At 44.4% G+C, this 24,612-nt stretch overlaps 1 protein-coding gene across 6 annotated transcripts in view; it reads right to left on the reverse strand.

The window, feature by feature from the left end:
- The window catches only part of NFIC (nuclear factor I C), a 407,618-nt gene that overhangs the window by 312,713 nt on the left and 70,293 nt on the right, over window positions 1-24,612 (reverse strand). The window lies entirely within an intron of this gene.

Consider the following 24,612-nt stretch of genomic DNA (forward strand, 5'->3'; position numbering starts at 1 on the left):
GTGACATAGGGATTCAATTACCCTATTGATGTGTTTGAGAACAGCAGCATATAAATTCTGTGAAACTCCATCCGAAAGTGCATTAGATAAGCAACAGTATGTGAAACTCTATTGAAGAATATGAAACCGATGTACGGATCATTTAAAACTCTACAGACGTCTACAAACCCAGCAACATAGGGATTATGCGATTCTTTATTGAAGCAAATGGGTCCAGCGACATGGATTTAAATTAAACTCCATGGAAGTGCTTGAAACCAGCAGCTTAGGGATTTCATCAAACTCCATTAAAGTGTTTAGGACAAGTGGGGAGTTGATTACGTGAGGCTTTACTGAAGGCTATGAGACCAGAGACATACAGATTAAGGTAGACACCATTGAATTGTTTGAGACCAGCGAGTTATCGATTCTGTGAAACTCCATTAAAGTGTTTGAGACCAATGGGGTGGTGATTACTGGACCTCAATTGAAGTGGGTGGAAGTGCTGTCTTTCAGTAACACTAATTGGTTCCACAATACAGAAAATATGGATATTGCTTTACATTACAGGTGTGATGGAAACTGCTTTAAATTGCATGTGTGAAAGAACATGAGGATGAACGAGTCTATTGAAGTCGATGTGAGAAATGATTTGTGGATTAAATGAGATTTCACTTAAGTGGTTGCGAAGAGTGATTGGAGCGAGCGGGATTTTACTTAAGTGTATGTGAGCAGCGAGACGCAGTGTAAGTAAGGTTTCACTAGAGCGGGTTGGAACAGTGATGTGTGGATTAAGTCTGGTTAAACAACAGTGGATGTGGTTAGTAATTTAGGGATAAAAGGTTTCACTAAAATAAGAGGAAGCAGCAATGTGGGTCCCAGTGACTCTCGGTTTTGAGAGAAGTGATAATGAGGGGGTTCCAAGATGAAGTGTAGGGATCCTGAAACAAATGACTGCAAACAAGCACTGGTGTGTGAAGCGTGTCGTACACTCAGTTTGCTCCCCACACACACACATATACAGGCGTAGATAAAGACGGCCACGTCTACCAAGACAAGAACATGGGTATAATCAATCTCTTCACCACACACAGACACACAGAAAGTAACACACTCACTGCTTGTTGTCACATACACGCTCACAGTAGAAAATAAAGTATGCCTCGCCCACCAGAACTACAAGCGGTAACGTGCACCCACACAGAAGTATTGGTGTTCATGACACACAGGCTGCTGGGATGCACACACAGGTGGTCATGCAGACAAGAAGTACACAAAGACATAGACCACTGGCTGGGATGTGTTAATGTTAACAAACATGGTGCCACAGGGGTATACGCATTCAGTTCACAAAATCTGCCCCACACAACTACAAATAGTTTGTCCCACACACAACTACACACAATCTGCCCCACACACAACTACACACAATCTGCCCCTCACACAACTCCACACAATGTGCCACGCACACAACTTGCCCCTGCACACTACACACAATCTGCCCCAGCAAAACTCCACACAACCTGCCCCACGCACAACTACACACAACCTTCCCACACACAGAACTACACATTCTATCCCACAAACAACTACACATAGTAATCTGTCCCGCACCCAAATAAACACAATCTGCCCCATACACAACTACAGTCTGTCCTACACACAACCAGCCCCTAACACAACTACACACAACCTGCCCCACACATGACTTAACATAATCTGCTCAACACACAACTAAACACAATCTGTCCCCAAACCCAACTGCACACTATAATCTGTCCCACAACTAACTACACACGCATTCTGTCCTACACACAACTATCTGCTCCACACCCAACTACACACATTTGTCAAAGACACAAACTGCCTCACACACAGTCTGCCCCACACAACTACACACAAGCTGTCCTACACACTATCTGCCCCACACACTACACACAATGTGTCCCCCACACACAATCTAGTGTTTCTTCTCCACACAGCGCTTCACACAATCTTTGACCAGACACCACCAGGCCGCTACCCTCGCACCCCTCCGCCACCCCCATGAGCGCCCCACTTGCTTCTAACGTGGCCCCCACGGCCCCGGTTGTTAGGGTGGATTTATCCGCCGTGCCTGAGGTTAACCGAGCCTGTTTTCTCCCGGCCCCCAGAGGGTTCCGGGCTCGGCTACCTGGATATTGTTTCTCGGGGCCTGTGATGGGCTGGGGTTAATGCTGTTAGCGCGGGCCTCCACGCCAGGAGGCTGCGCGCTAAAAGCATTACCGAGGCCGTGTCGGCCAGGTAATCAGGTTAGCAGCGTGCAGGGGCGGAGGGGGCTGTACGCATCCCTGGTGTCACTCCAGGACGCGCCTGGGTGGGCGCTATAAAGGTAGCCAGGGTGTGAACGGGACCTCTGTTACACAACTGCTTGGGCCTGTCCCATGCTCTGGCCTCCCTTTCCACCAGTGAAGCTGCAGCCTCTATATTCTTTGGCTGTGAGTGGCAGGGTTTAGCCCCGCCTCCTTCCAACCAATAAACTCCAGACATGGTCGGCGCATGCGCGTCTATCTTCTCCTGAAGGTGCAGCACGATTGGCCAACTACAACTTCCAACCTACCAGGGCTTGGAAACTCAAACTTGACAAAATGGTCCACAAGCAGCCATAACTAGTCATAAGGAGGCGGGTGTTGATGACGTATCAACCATCACCTTCCCTACTAGGAATCGTTTTGGGTGCGTTGTAATGAACGGTATGGCCCAAACATCTGATTAGGAAATGCGTGTCCAGAAGAGGCTAAGCTGTAACTGTGAGGAGTGCGGCCAAACAACCATGAAAGGCGGCAATTTCGAAATAAACAAAAAAAAATGAGTGGTATTCGAGCTATTTAATAGAATGTTTAAGTGTGTGGTGTCGAAAGTGCAAATCACATAGGAAGGAGGACCTCACGAACTTGTCGCGAGCGAAGTCCTTGTGTGTGCTACGTCACTGACCCTGTCTGGGCTCTCTGCCTCCATCTGATGTTGTCGCCCCCCCACCCCCAATGACTTCATTTCCTCCCGATATTGGACTTGCCGCACAAACCGTCCACTGCGAGGAGATGCACAGCCCAGTTCATACACTGTGCTGGCTGGAGGCTATTTTTATACCACCTGGTTTTAAAATTAGGTCTAGGAGGGAGCTATCAACCCAGTGCTGCATCACAGCCAGGGCCGAAGACTGGGGGACCCCTCCAGGACCAGGGGGGGGGGGGGGGGAGCCCGAGAAGTGAGGGTGCAGCTCCATAAGGGAAGGGGTGGGATTCAGGCCAATAATCAGACAGACAGACCCCCACGCACTCTCAAATTCAGAAACTCCAGTGTTCATTCCTCTTCCAGGTGCACACACACAGTGAAGGACACGTCACATGGGTCGTGCAACTCATGTGGAAACATGTCGGTTTCGAGTCGACATGTGACAATTATAACTGTTGCTTTTCACAGCTGGCACACGTCACTGCATTTGCGCCAATGATTTTTGCTGCTGGCCTTTCTATGTGTGTGTGTGTGTGTGTGTGTGTGTGTGCGGTATGCTGAGGACAAGTTTCAATAAGAGTTTAAGGGGTGGTTTAACACATCTTAGGCCTTCTTTAGAGTCATTTGGTCAATTTATTGAGATTCTATGTGCGTGTGTGTCTGTGCGTGTGTGTGGCGTGTTGAGGGGATGTTTAGAGGGTAGCTGAACACATCTTGGGCCTGTTTAGAGTCGTTTGACCCATTCCTGGAGATTTGGGATGCTATGCATCAATTCTCAGAGATATAAGGCTACACGTATCCCTTACAGATATCTGTGGCTGTTTGAACTACTCTAGCGAGTATTGCATCTATTTTGATTGGGAGGTTATCCATAACCTAGAGATTTAAGTCAGTTATGAACCTTCCAGTGAGATTTTGGAGAAGCGGTGTCAATCAAATTTAAGGTGGGGATTAATGTATCATTTACAATTATTTGTGGGTATAGGGATCCCTTTTAAAAACCGGTTGACTTACTCTTGCACAGACCTTAAAATATCTACACAGAGTTACATCAACAGCCAGTTACTCATGACCAAGAAGAAACTTTATTGATTGGCAGGCATAGTTCAATACCGAACCCCAATTTGGAACTATCCATTAGCAAAGCCCAGGGCCGGACTGGGAACGAAAGCTGTCCCTGGCAATTGAGTCGGTCTGCTATGGGGGAGGGGTGTTTTTGTTACAGGGGGCTGATATTGCAAAACAGGCCCCTGGTAACAAAAACGGCCCCTGGGGGGCCAAAACCTGCCCCCACCGTGGCGGCCCACCGGGTAAACGCCTGTGCCCGCGATGGCCAGTCCGTCCCTGGTAAAGCCCATAAACTAGTAGACAATGGGCTCTAGGCATGGCACCACCAAAACAAGCATTGGCTTGACCAATGCTTTTCTCTTCTCTAAATGCATTTAGGAATGGGTAAAAGATTTTAAAATGGCCACCAGCAGTGGCATGACATGCAGCCCTTAATGTGTGAGGGGCCTAGGAGGCTGGGGACAAGCCACCTCAAGGCGGGCGGAGGAGAAGCATTAAGGTAACATAGACATGAAGAGTAAGGAAGGACAACAGCAGGGAGCGAGAGAGGGAGGGAGAAAATAGTCCCCCAAATGCACTGCAATCCAATGTCTGTGATGAGCAGTGGAAAGACACATAATCCAAACAAACTGGGAGACTGAAATCTGTCCCCCACACAACTGCACACAATAATCTGTCCCACAACTAACTACACACAATCTGCTCCATACACGACTACACACATTCTGAACGACACACAACTATCTGCTCCACACCCAACTACATACAATCTGGCCCAGACACCATCTCCCTCACACACTACTGCACACACAAGGATGGTGGAGAAAGATATTCAATCCAGAACAGGGTAATGAGATTGACAAGACAGCCACCCACTCCTGAGCAAAGGGCGGATCCAAGGCCCACTGTCACTACACGTAATGTGTTTGATCCAATGGGCTTCAAACAAACAGCTAAAGCCATTTGTAGCGGAGCCTAAAAATCACTGACAGGCAAAACAAGGCCCGCTTCAGTTGTATTTGCAGTTTAAATTCTCCTCAGAAAAGTTCAGTTGAAAGTGATAAGGAAAATGAATTAAACTAAAGAGACCTTAGTGTTGACCAGTATGGGGTTAACCTACCTTACTTCTAGATCTACGCAGTCCCCAAAGCCCTCTGGGATACGTAGTCCAATATTTGGCAACATCCGGAGAAGCCTCCTACCACTGACGTCCAACAGCGCTGAGAGAGTAGATGTTACCTGCCTGAATTATTGTCCCTATTTCTATAATAAATCTTTACTGTGCATTCCTATTCCAGTATGTTTCTTCTAACCAGGAAGTCAGGATAGCCCATGCCTGGCGCCATTTTAAGGAGCTTTTGTTCATGGTGCTTTGTGGGTACCGGTTTCAGCTTGATCTTGGATGCCTCAACTTTATACAAAAGCTAAAAGGTACACCGAGGCCAATGGAGCCGGTGGCTGTCTGCAGCCCAATGGTATTTAACTAGCCAACCAGAGGGCAGAGAGTCCCGTATTCCTTAGTGCGCATGAGCAGTGCTCCTCACGCACTAAGCCGCAATCTACCCGTTCGGTTCAGGAGATAATGCCACCTGCTGGCAGTTCAGGGCAGCAGCTACTGCAGGCACAGGAACTGCCCAGGTGAGATTACCCACAATGCAGCAGGAATTTTTTTAAAGTGACAGAACAACCATCTGTGTTTTTTACTGAATTGCCTTGCACTGATATAAAGACTCCTGTTAAAGGCAGCCATGATGGATCAGTCTAGCAAATTTCTCACTACAATTGGTACTGGTGGGAATAGACCTCACGGTTCCTCAGTGGGGCTTTACGACCAATTACTACAAGGCTTTCAGAGACACCATCCCGAAAGAAGTTTTCAAACTAGACTGAGCGCCTTTTAAAGGCTCTGGGGACGGATTTTGTTTGCATACAAGACCATCAAACTGTGCAGGGAGAAGAAATGTAGAGGTTTGCAGGCAAGCCTACTCACCGCAATCCCTCCACGCATCCCAGGATTTTAATTTCGGAAAAGAAAGATCTCGGAGGAAACTGTACTGCTTATTGAAGTGTAACCATGTGCAAATCCCAGCTTTTGGGTTTGGTGCGTTTCATGTATTCTTTGTTTTCTCCTGTTGATTTATTCTCACACTATTTTTTAGCAGTGGCAGACTGCTTCAAGCAGAAAATGTCTCACATGACCTGTAAAACGACATTGTGCAGTAGCAGCATGGTTTGTGCAAGCAATGTTCCGCGTGCTACTTTCCAATCTTTAAGAAAAATACATTACCCAGGTCTCTGAAATGACTTTTGTACATGAGGGTACATCTCGTGCACACTTTTCATATCCAAATATAGTTTCCATAGCACCTATCGTTTTGGTGAAAATCGCAGCGGGGTGCCTACGTTTGGCCCAGACTGGGCAGAGCGAGCCTATATTTTCAAGCTATCCAGTTAGAAAGATTTACCTACAGTTAGTATATATGAAACTCATGTACCGTGTGAAGGAATATGAATATATGGAATGGATCCAGTCACCCTGCATGTTCGAAACCCCTTATCTAGATGACTTTTCCTGAACAACCATGCATACGTTTTGCCTGATGAACCTGCATGCGTATACAGGACGGCGTTGGTAGCCTGCCCCTAAAGGTTGCCAGTCTTTGCAAACAAGAGGAACTGAGACACAGAATTTGCACCGCCCCGCACGAAGGTTTACAACAGCACCTCCTCCGCTGCTGAGGAACCACCACTAACCAGGCAAGGTGGTATTTACAAAGCATGCATTCATTTTATTAGTGCACGGGAATATTGCGAGCACTGTTAAAGACAATAGAGTGACTCAGAGCCAGAAATGGCGGGTACAGACCTGCTGCGCCCACATTCCAATGCTTGCCTTTCTGTTTTTCCCTGTTTATTTTAGAACATTCTACAGTCCGTGGGTGGAAAGTTCTAACATCATAATAGCCATTAAGTCTCAGGCTGTAGCAGCTGTTTAAGACCACTTTGTTACAGGCCCTCATCGATGGCTTGCACATGTAGCTCGGGAAAAGGGCCTTTAAGAACAGATAGCGCCCTCGGCAGCAGGCTATAGTTCTTTATTAAGCCACTTTATGCTGTGCACATTACCCTTGATAGCCATTTAGAAGTAAAATTTTGGTTGCAGTTTTCCAAACAACGCATTTGTATCATATGGCTTTCTAAACGTTACATGTAATAAGGTGTGTCATTACTATACAACAGAGGTTACATTATTTGTCTTATGGCCTTTCTCAAACAAGAAGGGTCACACAGTAACAAAGGAAGTAACACATTTGTTCTTCTCTGTGCAATTGAAAATGCACTGCCTTATTATGCTGAATGGGGGTGCTGGATTATTCATGAATTTCCAGAATGTTTGAAATTGGTATTTGTGTTATTATCGGTGGATCTCGATTATCAAGCCTGATATCCCCGTGTCCGTTCAAAAATGTCATGCTTCAAGGCATCCAATATTTTTACCATGGGAAACAGTGCTTAATTTGAACCAGTGGTTTCTGGTGCTTGACACCGTCACTTAATTGTCCACATTGGAACTTATGGCAGTCTGCCACATGGTGGCGCTCTTTGTCTAATTAAGAGATAAGCACCATAACAAATATGTATTAATTCGATAAACATTAAACGTGACTAATATCTGCTGAACATGCCATTCTTATAGCTTTGGGTGTCGCAATTGTCACACTTGTAGGAGTGTGATGGGTACTAGCTGTGTCTATACTTGCAGCACTGGCAGGGGCATTGTGGTGCAAGCTGCTGTGGCCTCCTGGCGAAGGCCCTGGCATTTTTTTTCTCCAAATTAAGCATTAACGGGGAATATCTTGTTAACCGCAATACATGAAATTATCCCATCCTTTTAGATAAAGTATCTCCTATTCCCCTCCTCCATTGGACGCTCCTGTGTCTTGGGGATTTGAAAGCCTTGACAAAACATATTTGCCATGAACTTCTGTTTCTACATCCGTTAGTCCTCATTTAAGCCTCCGGTTGTAGTCCAGGTTTCTAGGAAAATCCCAAACTATCTAGAATACCAGCCGTAGTTCCTTATTTACTCAAAACGATTTTGTAACTCCTCAATCCAAGTACCAGTCTGGACGTTCATTCTCCACCCAATTCAATATAATCGGGTGCCTTGATGAAGTGCAATCTGTGTTTAATTGACCAATAAGACAAGGCGGTTGGGCATCTTAAAACCACAAGCCGTTTGGAGTCATAATCTGGTCTCAATACAGCAACATCTGTGTCAAGTTTCAACTTGTATTGGCCACAAACAAAGTGAAGGAGGAGGAAAAAAGTGGACTAATCAATATGTTAAGGAACCTGGTATTGTAAATGTATGACAGAAAGAGGGTTCCTTCGCGATCAATCATCAATAAGTTATGCTTGGGAGGCTCAATATATTGTACCTGAGGGGAATGTTATGACAAGCAAATAGGGATACGTATACATAAAAATATCCGGAAACACAAAATATCAAGAAAACATCAATGTAGAACCAAAATGTGTATTGCAATAGTTGTAAAATATTAAAAATGGACAAAATAAGATCCCATTGAAAAAAAATGATGGGAAGGTACATTAAGTAAGTCAAATCTACAACAGAAAAAACAGAAATAAAAATGCGAAGCATGGAAATAACAAACAAATGTTAACTGTACAAACTTTAGTATTCGTACAGTAAATAGTGAATAGCTATTAAATCTCTAATGAGGCCTTGTAGGAGGTAAGGTGAGAGTCTAAATGGTTGATGTTTCAACCCTCAGAATAATTTAGGAAGGGTCATCATCAGGACAAGGTCAAAGACATTTCTTGGGGCAACAACCCCTGGAAATTCGAGCAAGAAATCAGGCTCAAATGGATTGTTGATAAAAATGAAAATGATTACAGAATGAGAGGGAGACAAATGTTCTTCCCTGGAGGCTTAAGAGATCCAGGAGCAGCAATATACCATAACTGTCTGCGGGAACCAGTTGGGCCAATAGAAGTACCTTTTCGAGAGGTGTGAAGACACTGAGTCACATAAAAAACAGATGGGGTCACCTACAAGGGTCAACTGCAAAGAGTGTGAGTGTATATATGTATATATATCTACAGGTGTGTGTGTTGGTATCTATTTGTGTGTGTATGTGTCTGTTTAAATAAGTTTAACCTGACTTTCTATGTATGTGTGACAATCTCTCTCTCTCTCTCTCTCTCTCTATATATATATATATATATATATATATAAATATATATATATATTTATTTGAGAGAGATATGTACATATAGATATTAACATAATATACACATACACAAAAAGTCTGATATGAACATTTAAGCAAACGTTTTAAGCTAGCATAAACGTCTTTGCAGTAAAATGTAGTTGGACAAATTAATGTGACGACAAGGTTTAGCGACTGGTTTTTTTTTCTGGGTCGCCTTCAGGCACAATCCACAGCTGATGTTGGGGGGGGCCTAAGTGGGGCCAGGACAAATAACAGTGGGGCACCTGCCTCATCTGGCGGACTGTAAAGACGCTAATGGCTGGGATCACACAATATCAAAGCATAGCATTTTAAGTTATACATGTGGTTCATGGTGGCGTGTGAAGCTCCAGTCCACTTTGACCTCTGGTGAGACAAGTATTAGTTCATGTACATGGAGGCTAGTGGGGGTGGATTGGTAAACTAAGGGCAAACACAAATGACAAACGGATACAAACCAACAGCTGGGCCCAGGAAGTCCCCAAAAATCAAATTTTACATATTATGCAGAACAATCACAGGCCAGATCTGCACTAGGCCCAGATGAAATTTGCATTATACTGGCATTATTAACTTAATTTTAGTGATTTCTCGTTGCTCTTGTTACACAAAATTCCCCAAATGACAATATTATACCACATTTACTGCGCATCTTAGTAAAAAAAAAATAAGGTACCACAAACGTATGGAAATACACAAATGAAAGACTGAGCAAGAGAAGCTGTTGCTTTATTTGGCACTTTTGTCCGTGTATCATGGCATCCAATGAGCACGCATCTTCCACTAAAATAGTACACCAAATGCCAGGTTTGCATTTTGAATGTTTACGTGTTATTTTGCCAATATTCTGCAAATTACACAAGTTCCTCACACTCTAGTGTGCACTCCGCCCACCACAATCAAAGGTGACAAGGTTCCTAACACCTCTGGTTTCAGTTCTATTAGACCAGTGTCTAATGGTTTCTCTGAAACCAATTGGAGCGTGTGGGCTTTTCTACACTGTCCGTATCCACAAAATATAACAGAAGCAAATATGCACCATTAGAAGCCAGTGAGCAGTTCCCACATGCAGTTGGAAACTTTGCAATAAGAGTTCATAAAACATCCAAAAACCCTAATACTCGGATCCAGTACAAGCCATTTATCCCTGTTCTCCGCTGGAATTTCAACTGTGGGTAGTCGGTGGATTGGGAATTCATGACCCCCAAACACTTTGTCATGGAATGTGCAGAACTAGCTCTCACTGAGAACTTTTTCGAATACGAAGGAACAAAGTACCACCAAGTGAGGAGTACATCAATGGGAAGTACTTTCGCGCCGAGTATGGATTGTTTATATGAACACCAATTTGAGGCTGATTACATCTTCAACCCAGAAAATCTCTACAGATAACAGATGAAACTTTAGCGCAGGTATATAGATGATGTGTTGATAATATGACATGGTAACAAGGAAGAGGCCACTGAGTTTGCAGAATGGGTACACACAAAGGACAGACATTTAAAATGCACATACACCATCAACAAGGATGAAGCAGTATCCCTGGCCCTGGTCATCACAATGGACCAAGAAGGTATAAGAACGGGAGTCGGCAACAAAGCAACTGACAGGAACAGCCTTCTATTGTTTGAAGGCTTTCATCCAAAATCACTCCGGCAGAACCGCCCGTTGGATAGCTAATATGGGTCAGAAGAAACTGCTCCTGTCTGGAGGTCTTTGAAACACAGGCAAAGACACTAGAAGAAAAATTGATCACACGGCATTACCTGATGAAACTGGTGAAAAGAGCGAGAAATAATAACCGAGATGCCCTGCTGGAAAATTCCAGGAAACCTGAGAACGACAGAGTTGTCTGTGTCACCACATACACTCCCATTTCAAATAAAGCCGAATATAATACGCAAGAACTGGCATATCATAAATGCTGGAATGAAACAATGGCCTCAACCGCTTTTTGCTTTCAAAAGGAACACAAGCATGCGGGATGAATTGGTGCACACAAAAACACCACCAGTACAAACCCAGAGCCAAACAGTGCTGTGGGACAACCATCGGCCGGTAGGCCATTATCCATGTAGAAATCACGAAAGAGGTGGATATCAAGACAGGAAGACCATGGATTCTGAAGGATGTGACCAACAGTAACAGTGAACATTTTATATATCACATAACCCACCCATGTGGTTTTCTCTATGTGAGAATGACCACTCGGAAAGTGAAGACACGAATTAACGAACATAAGAGTTCGATCAGGTACAAGAAGACCAATACGAAACTCACGCGCCATTACCTGGAAAAAATGATTAACAACCACAGTTGCGGTCCAAAAACCCCGAAACCGGGACAGTTGATCAGTACATCTAACAAAAGGTTCCCCCTGAACCTTTTGTTAGATGTAGTGATTACCTGGAAAAAGGCCATTGAGACGTGGATATGGAATGGGTAGTTCTGGAGAAAATTGCTACAATGTGTCAAGATATCCAGAAATGACTTCTTACTCGCGAACAGCGATGGGTGTACTGTTTAAAGACCTGGGAAACCAGACTGAAAAGGCTGGCAGAGAGGAAACTTGTAATATGTTTGGCGGTATCACAAGCATAATACTGCCTCCCATTGCTGCAACAATGCCGGGGAGCGACAGTTCCCCGGCAGATGCAGTGGCCCTGCAACAGTCTGACCGCCAACTCAAAATAGGGTGGGCGGACTGCCAGTGTGGCAGTAGCTGCCACGCCACTGGGGCTGGACCGCTATACTCAGAATCACCCCCTATCACATATCCAGTTATTGCAACAGCTGAGGGTACTAATATCTGCCCACTGCAATAATACTCTGATATGTGATTCTTCGGCTGCAAAATTTCCAGGTTAAATAAAAATGTCCAGCATTTTCCACATATTCCAGCACCGGCTTTATATAGTTTGTGGATTTTAATTATTAACAACATGTTTCTGGCTAATGCAGATCAAAAGTTAGGAAAAACATGGCGCACAGAGTGAAACACACTGTGTCTGGCACCTTTTTCCCTCCTTCATACACTTTTAACTCTTACTGTAATCAGTCTTTAAATAGGTGACAACTTTGTCCTGTTGGTATTAACATCCCCAAGTGATGGACCGGGTGATTGTAGTTTTCACTCCCATATAACACATATCAAATAACATTTTAAAAAGAATGTAGAAATAGGGATTCCTTATTTTCATGAAAATGCTGTATTTAAATATTCATGTAAATTTCTACTTACACCATAGGCATCACCCTCACCGCACCGGTGATATCGAGACGCACTTAAGATCCCAAATCTTGAATCCAAAGGTCCCTCCTGGTGAGGACATATATATAACAAATATGAAATGTATAATTACCTCCTTCAAGATTACTTCTGAATTGAAAGGTTTGCTTCTACATTACCGTAGTGATAACACAGACCAAACAAAAACAGAAAGAAGGCAACAGTTGGATTGATTGTATCTGGGATGTGAAAAATTAAAGAGGCACTTTTATTTTTGCTAGGGGTTGTTTTTGTGTAGAGTACAACAATGTATACGTTTTGTGTAACCTATTTTACTCGGGAAGGACATTGTTACCAAAATGCCATTACTCTGTTCCTGCTGCGGAAGGTAAAATCAATAACTGTTGCAGAAAACAAAAAAAAAATGTAACCAGCTCTGCTGGAAGCATACAATTATACCTAATAAAGCTATGCATTTTATAGCATTTTGGAAAATGTTCTGTTTCAGTGTGCGTTAAAAAAAAGTATAACGCACAGATGCATAATGCCTTTAACCAGAGAATTCGCTGCATAATTTACCTTTCCTTGCCGCATATTTAATCAACCTAGCCGCATAGGAAGGCCTTCATTGGTGCATAATATCAGTGGCCTAGAATCCGCCCCCCTCTCCACACACAGCAGAACCGCAATTTAACAAGTGTCCACAGCGCTTTCTTCGAAGTGGTGAGTGCTGATTTAAGGCTTCACAAACACCTGGCCAGGTGTTACCGGCTGCAAACCTTTCCCTTGCTTTTGTTCCACAATAAAATGTACAGTGCGCGCCGGATGCTCAGGAGCAGCCGGTGCCAGGCGGGAAGCGCCAGGAGGCGGGGCGAGGGGGGTGTCCGGGAAAAACAGGTCAAGTTCAAATGCAAATGCTACTTTCTCTGTTGACGTCTGCGCGCCCGGTGGGCGGGGCCTGGTCCATGGGGAAAGCCTGCACAGACACGAGCACACGCACAGAGCGTGCACGCACAGGCGGCCGGCTCAGCACGGTACCACGCAGAGACAGGCCTGCACACAGGCCCAGCCGCACACGCACTGCCACAGTCCATGCACGTGTCAAGATTAATATACACAGACCTGCACGTGCACACGCAAAGATGCTCATGTGTGTATGTGGCATAGGGGACACTCTGTCTTGCACGCCGTCCACCACGCTGTACTACACACACACACCCACAGCTGTCAAACATCCCTGCCCCATGTGTGACTAGCTGCTGCAGTCCAGTTTTTTTCTTTGCATTCTGGGACTTGTAGTCCAGGTTTTAAAATCAATAAACAAGACTAAAAATCTCAGAATGTAAAGAAAACACTGGGACTGAGGCAGGTTGAAACGTGGAGCCCTCTAACACTGACTGGACAGCACACCACAGTATTCAAAGGGTGCTGAAGGCACACCAACGTCACTGGCATCTCTAGAGAGGGGGAGCTAGGACGGACCTGTGTCCCAGCTTTATTTGCTCTGGGTCCCCCCCCCCCTTCCCCCTTGGGCCCTACACCACCAGCACCACAGTGGTGCAAATATTTAATTTTGCAAAGCAGTGTTGTTTGCTTAAAATTGTTAAATATTTCTGTCTATATATGTGTTTATATCTAAATGTGAAGACATAGATATAAACCTTTTAAGCATATATATAATACATATGTGTATATATATGTGTGTGTGTGTACATATACAGCAATGATCAAAAGAGAATGGGTCGCTTGTCCTGTTAAATCAGGGTCTTTATTGTATACATATAAAAAACCTCATCAAATGTACACAGGCTATTGGCGGTATATCTTGATTCTCCGCCTAGGTGTAACGTTTCAGCATCATCATAGGGTTTTAGATTGGTAGTACGCAGTCCTCCACCAGGAGGTAGACCAACTGATTTCCAGTAGCGTCCAGAGATTAGAAACAGTGAATATGGTGCAAGTGCTCAAGTGCTGTGAATTAAAATTCTCTACTTCACTCGGTCGCGCCAGAATTTTATTCCAAAAAACAATGAAGTGAGAAATTAAAATCGATTGAGGTGAGGTTATGGACCCAGTTACCAGTCCTCCGCACTAGTGGGTCGACCTGTTTCAGCCTTCTTGTAAATTCTGGAGGCTTTCTTCGGGACCAAAGTATTTAAGTAGCTTATTGCAGCCCCTACTTCTCACCACCGACATGATTAATTCAGATCTGTTGTATCTCAGATATCTTTCATTCTCTCTTCAGGGTGCCGCCGAGCATTAACAGCCTCTTGCAGGCTAAGCATGTCACTAACTTGTTTTAGCTCCGTGCGGCGTCCTGTTGTACATATACACACACATATACATACATATATATATCATATATATACATATTTAAATACACAAAAAGATAGATACACATATATTTGTAGGTGTCTCCAACCCTTGTATCTGTGCCCCAGTGTGCGCACTTCCTTGAAATACACCTCTAGAGGAACCATAGACCGGCCCACCCGGCTGAAGTTAGCAGTACCACAGGCACCCAATATGTCCCACATTCTTACAAATGCGCCACCATGAAGAGAGCGGCTGATAGACTCCCACAAACACATTCTCACACACTGCACCACACAAACTCACACACACCCTCACATTGTACACTAGGCAAACAGCAACACACTGACACTCCCACACCACATGCAGTCCATTATAGGCCCATGCACAGATGTACACAAACAGAAACCAGCACATGCAGAATGCTAGATACAGCAACACACAACATTAAAACACAACACACGCAAAACTTCCAATGCTGATACACAGACGTAGACTCGCACTTAATACACTTATAGCTGCATGGACAAACGGCAGACAAAAGACCAGACCTTCGATCTATGCCTCACTCGCCACACATCTATCTATCGATCCATCTATCTGCCTGTCTCTCTATTTGTCTGTCTGTCTATCATTCAGATATTAGCTACACATCATACACTGACAGGCATCATAGCTGTTAGCTGCCCGCCCCCTTTTTTTAACAGAGTTTTATATAGCGCAAACTTGACCGGATATCGGGTATCCGAGCGCTTTACGTAGCACCAGTTACATTACATGAGGACTCATTCATTTTTGTGAGGCACAGGGAGATTAAGTGATTTGCCCAGAATCACGGGATAATCAGCATCATTGCTGAGACTCCAAACCGATTCCCCAGATTCGAGGTCGAACGCCCTAGCCGTTAGGCCAACTCCTCTCCCCTTGTCATGTGGAACGCTTTAAGTCGACTCCTGTTTTTTTTTTGTTTTTTTTTTCTCAGAGAGCAGCAGTGTTCACGATGGGACATGTTGGCCTGTGCATATAAATGGGAAATATTACTACAAACTCCAGCACCATTAGTGCTACTGGCTGAAAAGATACAACTGCTGATACTCTGCCTTATGACAAGGAGCCAGCTGAAAGCTGCGAGGCCTGCACAGACGACAGGCACATACACAGTCCCCACCAAGACTTATACACTTATTTAAAGGCACCCATATTTACATACTTACACCCAACCACCATACAGTGCATTTACCCAGTCCTAGAGGTGTATAGCTCCAAAGAAAGATGGACATAGATTCAAACAGAACTTTCGATACCAACACACATGCACACACTCAAATAGATATTAAGCCGGGGAGGGCGGGGGGCCTCCACTCCGTTTGTGGGGTTTTTTGCACTCAGCGGAGCTCGCAAAGTTCTGAAAAACTCTGCTCCGCACAGCAGAGTTGTTTCAGCGCTCGCCAACGGTAAGTTGGTGAGTGCAAGCAAGAAAAAGCCAACCCTTGACCACTAACCAGCGAGATTTCTTCATGCGGGCAGTCGTGGATGGTTGCTACCGCTCGCGTTGAGAAATCTTCTATTTGCGTTGAGGAAGTTGCCGCACGAGTAAAACTTATACTTGAGCGTCAGTAAGGGGCAGTACCCTCCTGCACTGTGTGTAATGTCGTTTGCGTTGATTTTACAGCGTGGGACAAACACCCAGCACTAAAAATCTTTGCGAATGATGCGAGGTAACCCACTCCGCCGCTCACGGATCTCCGCGTAGCTTGGCGGAGTTTTTTATGTCACTTCGTGGAGTTCAACATAGCAGATCTCTGCAAACTCCACCCAGGCTTAATAGATACACACATAAATGTAGACATACCCACACGCACACTGCCATTGAGAGGCATGTACACACAGATACACACAGATTCTGTTGAGTCAGAATAAAATACTGCTTCAGTGTCACTAAACACGACTTCTTACCATAAACAAAGAAACAGAAAGACAGAAAAACACAGGTCTTAAATTCAGAAGATGCAACTGTAGCTTAAAGCAATGCAGACGAAACTATCTAGAACAGGGCCAGGCACAGCCTTGTGACAAATTGTTGTTTATGTTTTTAAAATGGGGACTAGTGCTTACAAACCACTCGTACTTTGCAGTCAGAGAAAGAAAAGTAAAGTGAATCAAGTGACAATCTTGCCAGTGTGCAGAGTGCGAAAGGAAAGGCTGTAGGATGGCATTTTTTGTAACACGAAACCAACAGTAAATACCTGTAAACAACTGTATACATTCAGGGAAGCAAAAACAAAGCATACATTTTTTGGTACTTCTGAAGTGTGATGGAAACAAATATGTTAATAGGATCAAAACAAATCAAGATACTTTACTTGGTGATGCACAAATGATAAATATTCACTGAAATCCGATTTTCACACATTATCGTTTGTGTGCAATATAGTTTTATCAGTAAACTACAGTCTGTGCAAATTGAGTGGCCATTTCAAACGAAAATGTGCTGTTTGTAAATGAGAGTGCGCGACCACACAATGCTGTAGGTACATCAAAAAATCGCCTGCCTCATGCACACCAAAGCAAGGTGGGTCGCTAAAGTTTGTCGTTCTAAAAACTGGGTTGCGGTTCTACAAAGTTTGGGAAACACTGAGCTAGCGGGTAAAAGGAAAGCGTTAATTCTGAATCACTGTCTCCAAAAGGAGGGGGCCCTCCCAAAGGGAAAGTAAAATTGAAACTTGGGCTTTTATGCTGTGGCCGCAGAAGAGGTAGGTCAAGATGAGGAAGTTGTCTCACACTGCAAGAGGCTCGTCAGCGATCCTACTTTCGATGAGTTTCTCAGCTTGCGTACATTTATTTTTGTTGGGTGGGGGTTGCAATGGGAGCTCAAATATTTTTTGAATAAGCGTGGGTGGCTGAAACGTTGCTGCTCTCAGCCTAACTCACTTTTAGAATTTTTTTTTACTCTTCAAGGAAAACTGGGTGTGTTTCACAGAGAGGGTTGAGCGAGCGGTGAGGTGGGCCGACAAAATCCAGGACACGAGGTTCTCTCCAATGGGGCAGCCATGTTGGCCAAGTTTTCAACTTAACCCAATTGTTTGACTCGACTCCAGGGAGTTCGAAGTGCACTTGGGAACGACAAAGAGGGCAATTTGTGGTAAAGTCATGTAAGGGAACACACTGACGCACTCACACACACAAACCCGCAAAATAAAACCCAAGACCTTGCTTTCTTTGGCCAACAAAGCGCTGGCACAGGGTGGTAATTAACAAGAGTGAGCGGGAGAAACATAGAGTCCTGGCTTGCAGTCGTCGGACCACAGTAGGCCTGGCAAGGATACACACTGACGTGGTCCGGGCCCAGATTCAAGGGGCGGAGGGGAAAACCACACTTCATCCAACCTCGGGCTGCTCTATTAAAGATTCAAAACAAAAACAGATTCCGAAGAGCAAGGCAGGGCACCCGCTTGCCTTGTGAACCCTTCGAAAGAGTTAACCACGGGCAGTGCCAGTCTGGGAGGGGCATAGCCTCGCTCGGCCGAAAGAAAAGAATGCCAACCACACGGAAAACCATCAACGCTGAGGCTGGGAAAGTGAAACACAAAGGGTTCTTTCATGTATTTTATCTTTCTTTTTTTCAGGTTTGTTCTCGACTTCCGCATTCAGCCCCTTTTCAAACCTCGGTGAATGTACCTGTTGACAGCACCAAAAGGTGTGCATGAAGCGAGAGCTACATTCAGATTAGAACTAAAGAGCTACGAGGACAACTCGGGCAGCTTTCTACAAAATAAAAAATATCTATCTATCTATCTATTTATCTATTTATCTATTTATCTATTCGTGCACATAAACATCAATATTTTTTATTGACACAGTGATTGCAATTCTGCACTAACAGTGCTTAGTGATAACTTGAATAATGTAAAGGAAAACTAAATACTAAATATAATATATATAATACATCAATCACATATTAATGGGTGTGTGTGTGTGTGTATATATATATATATATATATATTTTTTTTTATTTTTTATTTTTTTTCTCTTAACGTATGGTTAGCCAGATACACACAGATCAAGCTGTTAGCTGTTCATTTAATGTTCGCAGACAACAGTCCTATTTGGGGAAGACCGGCAAATTTATAAATGAGTCTGGCTTCTGACTGGATTATGCAGTTGAAAAAAATGATACTAACTGCAACACATGTAGAAAGAGTTAACACAAGTTTCTCAACATAATGACGTACGCATTACCCAGTGATTGTGTGTATGTATGTGTGTATATATGTATATATATATATATATATATATATATATATAGTCTCTCTGCTTTCTTTCAACTACATATATATTTTATGATGACATAATAATGTGTTTTTATCACACAAAATTCAGTGGTATAAAAATTCATATTTCACAGGGACCAGTGCATCCTAGAAAACATCTCTAAGGCCTCTGCAAAGCTTTACTGAGGGTCATTGTTAAATCAATATTCTCATCACGAAAGATAAAACCTGAGCATTCAAATTCCCCCTAGTGCGCGTTGTTAGTTGCACCGTGGAGACAACCGCGTCAACATGTGTCTCTTCGACAAATAGAATATGATTTATTTTTACAAAGCAAACAGTGATTTGTTTTTTCTAAAATTCTGCATTGTTAATGACATACTTATTTTATCTTCCTTCCATTTTTACTGCAAACACTATAATTCAGTATTTTGTCTTTTGGTCCCAATAAACATGTTTGTTGGGAAAAACAGCTATTTCAAGCAAACTATCCCAAACTAAGCATGCATAAAAAAAATGCAAAACACGTATCCCTGGTGTTATAGAGCCATTGATAGTTACAAACCACTTGACCTTTGGCCTCCTGGTTTCTGCTGTCACCAGAACCTCTAGACTGCAGGGTGTAGAACATAGAGCGGTTTTATTACCATTGTTGAGCGAGAGAGGAGCTTTGTCACCCTCTCAAACCTTTGCCTCTCAGAAACACAAATATAATATACATATATGTGTGTGTGTATATATATTTATGTGTGTGTATGTGTATATACATATATATGCATACTCATATATATATATATATATACATATATATGTATATATATTTATATAAATATATATGTGTATTTATAGATGTGTGCATATATGTGGGTGGGTGTCTGTAAATTGTGTATATATGTGGGTGGGTGTTTATATGTATATATACGTGTGTGTTTGTATGCATATATATGTGAGTATGTATATATATGTATGTGTATATATATATATATATATATATATATATATATATATCGATACTCCTTCCCTTGAGTTCCTCAATAAGAATGAAACCGACTCCACTTTATAAGTGCTGCAATTGTTTATTTTGTGCTTCTTGCCGCCATGACGCGTTTCGGGCTACCCAGAGCCCTTGAGCACTTATATGTGTGTGTGTGTGTGTGTTATATATATATATATATATATATATATATATATATATATATATATATATATATATATATATATATGTGTGTCTATAGATGTGTGCATATATGTGGGTGTGTGTGTATATATATATATATTTGTGTATCTATAGATGTGTGCATATATGTGGGTGGGTGTCTATAAATGTGTGCATATATGTGGGTGTGTGTATATATGTATATATACGTGTGTGTTTGTACATATGTGTTTGTGTATATATATATGTGAGTGTGTGTATATATATATATATATATACAAAGATCGAGAAAGAGAGGGGAGACAAACGCATTCTACATACATATTAAAGAAGAATATTTTCCACTATTGTAGAAAAATATAGATTCTACGTTCAAAAAAAGGCTCAAAGATTTAACAGTACGCTACAATTTAAATTAAACTTCTGCAAACACACAGGTATAAATTAAAAAACCAACTACACGCGAACAGAGATTTAAAACCCATCATTCTGCGCAGTATATAGCTCTTAAGACCCGTGGCGAGGCGCTGAAGCGCTTTGTTGACGGGCAGCACACGAACAGGCCGCCCGCGAGCTGAATCCAACATTATGGGAACCATATGCGGAGCTCTCCGGGCACCGGCTGGAAACTCCAGGCCGCCTTCGCACACCTGTCGCCCCCACTCCCCACCCGAGGTCCGGCCACGGACCAACAAAAATCACCCACAACTTTCCAGTTGGATTCGCAAGTTCAATGCTTGGCGCAACTCCGGCACCTGTATACTATTAGACACTCGGCGGACTCCTTGTGTGATCTTGGGCTTTCACTGAAAACAAGGCAGCATGTATGTGCCAAGTATGACATTCTGCGGCCTGTGTGTTTAAGATGGTGTCCAACTACTGGACTCATGACAAGGAAGTTTACTTAGCAAAACAGAGCGAAGTCGCCAGGTTATTAAAGCACCAAATACTCGGATATTTAGCGCTGCGCGGTGGCGCACACCGGACAGACGTGAAAAGGGCCTGCTTTTCACCCTTTTACATATGTTCCTTCTCGGATGGCTCCCTAGCCAGAAAACCCGCCCCCTCTTCTCCCCACGCCCAGGTACCTTCCTGCAAAATCACTTTTTTAAAGACACTGTCAAACAATTCCAGCGCATTGAGTCCGAAGAGGACCCCGCAGTCGCTATTTCGTGTCTCAGTTGTGTCTTCAGGCCTCTTTGCCATTCGCCAGATAAAACACTGCACGCAGAGCCAGGCGCCCCCGCCACTAAATCTCCCTCACAATAAAGTTTGCGCATCGGCCCTAACTTCGCGAAATGTAATAGCAAAGATATCTGTGATTGATTGGATAAATGTTCTTTTGGCCGACGCGCCTGCCCTGGCAGCGACTGCGGCCTGGCCCACCTAACTCCCTTGGCATCAACCCTTCCCGCGTATTTTACCTCCACGGTTAGTGAGGGGTGTCCTATAACGCCCACATGGCGCTTTAATGCAGCTTCAAGGCGCTTCTTCGACGCTATAAAATAATCACGAATAAGAAGCGCAGGTATAAAGAGGCCTTCTGTAGCGCACCGCCAGGATCTCGGCTGCCTCTGGGCGCCTCCGGGCTGAAGAGACTGCGCCAATGGTGTCGTGCAGCGCGGAACACGTGCGTTCAACTGGCTTCCGAGCACCTCAAATTGTACACTAGAGGCTACAGGGCGGGTAGCAAATAAAGCCATGTGCCCAGGAGCACACGGCTTGCTTCAAGCGTCAATCCATAATTATGTGTCTGAAATGGGGGCAGAGGCCTCTCGGCCTTCCTTTACATCTGAAAACATGTAGGGAATTGTGGTGACGTGTATCTTATGCCGTCCCAATGTAGGTTACAGATAGTTGGCACCGCCAAGTGTGCCCCTCACCTGGTCCCAGCCCACAACCCCTTTCCGAAGCATGTTTAAGGAAAAAGAAATTGCGCTCCACCTGATCTGCATAATCCAATCCCAAATAAAAGTAACCTCCAAACTCATCCCGTCTCCAAATATTGCAAATGAGCCAGGAAACATATAATAAAAAAATATATAAAATATATTTAAAAAATTATATATATATATATATATATATATATATATATATTTTTTTTTTATTTATTTACTTGGGGCAGGCCCCTCACCTACCCCAGCCGCCTCCCCACATGTGAGGGGGCGGCGAAATCGGGCATAGGCTTTTGACGCCCCCTGCACCCTCGCACTGCCACCTGTGTGTGTGTGTGTGGGGGGGGGGGGGGGGGGGGATAACCCACCGCACAGACCCGGGGCAGGTAGCGAGAGAGCGAAGGTGAATACAGACCACAACTATAAAAACTCTTCCACGTGGACACCGTGTGCCTGGGCTGCAGTGGGCACTCTGCCCACAACTGCAGGATAAAAAAAAAAGCCGGGAAAGGTGCCATTCAAAAAGGATAACGGTTTATCCAGAGAAACTCCCCAGGGGCAAATGCAACGAGGCATTGTGGCGGTGCCAGTTTACCTGAGCCACGAGGAACAGGTACTGGGGCGGTAGAGTGAAATCAAAACACCACATCCCGGGCATTTCACGGGGCCTCGGGCGCCGCTGACCTTCGCTCAGGCCTGCGCCAGGCCCGTCGGACTCCGAGGCGTGGTGTTTGGGGGGATTCGAGGTGGGCGGGCTGGGTATGAAGGATGGGTTGGCATAAACATAGGTTACGACATGCACTATATTCTAAAAGCACGCACCGCCCCTGAAAAGACACGGTCTCCCTACGCATAGTATGTACACTTCCAGTGCCAACTCTGAACAGTGGTAGACAGGGGGAGGGGTGGGGGTTGTGTGTGCCAAAAAGCATTGCATTATTGTTTAATAGAAAATCACACTTAGATCCAGTGTGTGTGTGTATATGTATATATATATATATATATATATATATATATATATATATATATATATATATTAGCGCTATTGGCGAGCCAGGCGCTATAGACCCAAATTGGGAGGGTTTTGAGCAGGGTGGGTGGTAACTAGCACATGGCATACTGAACACAAATTCTCAAAAAACTCAGCATCGCTTCCCCCTAAAAAAAATAGAACCCGAGAAATACTAAAAGCAGTGCCAACGAGAGACGGGGCGGCGTCATATGGTGAGGTGAGTGCGTTTCAGGGGCTCGTGGGGGCATCGCACTTCTTTCATCTACTTCCTCAATCGATCCCATTTTTCAAAAATATAATATCCGCCCAAAGAAGCAAGTGCCGCGCGGTGCCAGCCTCTCGGGATCTGGTGCCCATGGGCTGAGGGTTACTACTGTAGACAGGGTGCGCTTGAAATAAACACCAGCCGCCATACAGAGTGGGCACAGTTTCAGCAAATGCCCGCTGTGTACCCTCAAACACCAGCACCTGGACTCCTAAGAAAGGGCAGGTGGCAGCGGTGCAAACTAACTGGCAAAATTCACTGCCAAGGGCACAGTGTATGACCACAGAGCGACGCCTCACAATTGAAACCGTCGGCTCCACAAAACATCCCGAGGCCTGGTGAATGGCGGACGGAGGCGGGCACTGCCCAGGGCATCAGAGAAAAATAAACGGCGGAGGCTGGCAGTGCCCAGAGCGATAAACACTTCACAACGCAAAGGAAAGGAGTGCGGGCAACGAGGGCCGCAAAATAAAAAATAAAACACCGCTCCTAAACAACAGAATTCTTAAATAAAAAAAAACAAGAATACAAGTGCAGGCGCGGTGCCAAGGGGCATGGCAGTATCACGGATTACGGTCCGAGGGCAAGGACACATAAACAGAACGCCCAAAATCTAGACTAAACTCTTCCAAAATATATTTTTCCGAAATAAAGTGATTATAAAGTTAGGTTGGCACTGCCAGGCTCCCGAGCGGCTGCGGCGGAGGCCGCGAAGGGGAGGGGTGACTAGCCGGAGGGCAGCGGCGCACACATAATTTCAACATATGCCTATAAAACATGTCACAGGCGAGCTAGACGGGCAGTGCCCGCGTACTGTGCACGCACGTGTCCCAAAATGCCTTGACACTGCCAACCTGAACGGAGCTGCCCCGCAGACCCAAAGAGATGGCTGAAACGCGCGTGCCAGACAAGCACCCACATTCTGGAAATATTAACTGAGCAGCACCCCAAATTAAGTGCACGCTCGCGCCAAGTGTGCCCTGGCAGTGCCAATCGGTGTCCTCGTATGCACAGCCAGGATGAGGCAAGCAGTGCCATCAGGCAGACACACGTGGAGTCGCAGTCTGCAAAGGCCGTGCCCACACCACGAGGGCACAGTGGGCTGGCATTCTAAAGCCAGGGCGCGTGGGCAGTGCCACCCTAACATATGC

Source organism: Lissotriton vulgaris, chromosome 12, assembly GCF_964263255.1.
Source record: "Lissotriton vulgaris chromosome 12, aLisVul1.2, whole genome shotgun sequence".
Taxonomy (NCBI): Eukaryota; Metazoa; Chordata; class Amphibia; order Caudata; family Salamandridae; genus Lissotriton; species Lissotriton vulgaris.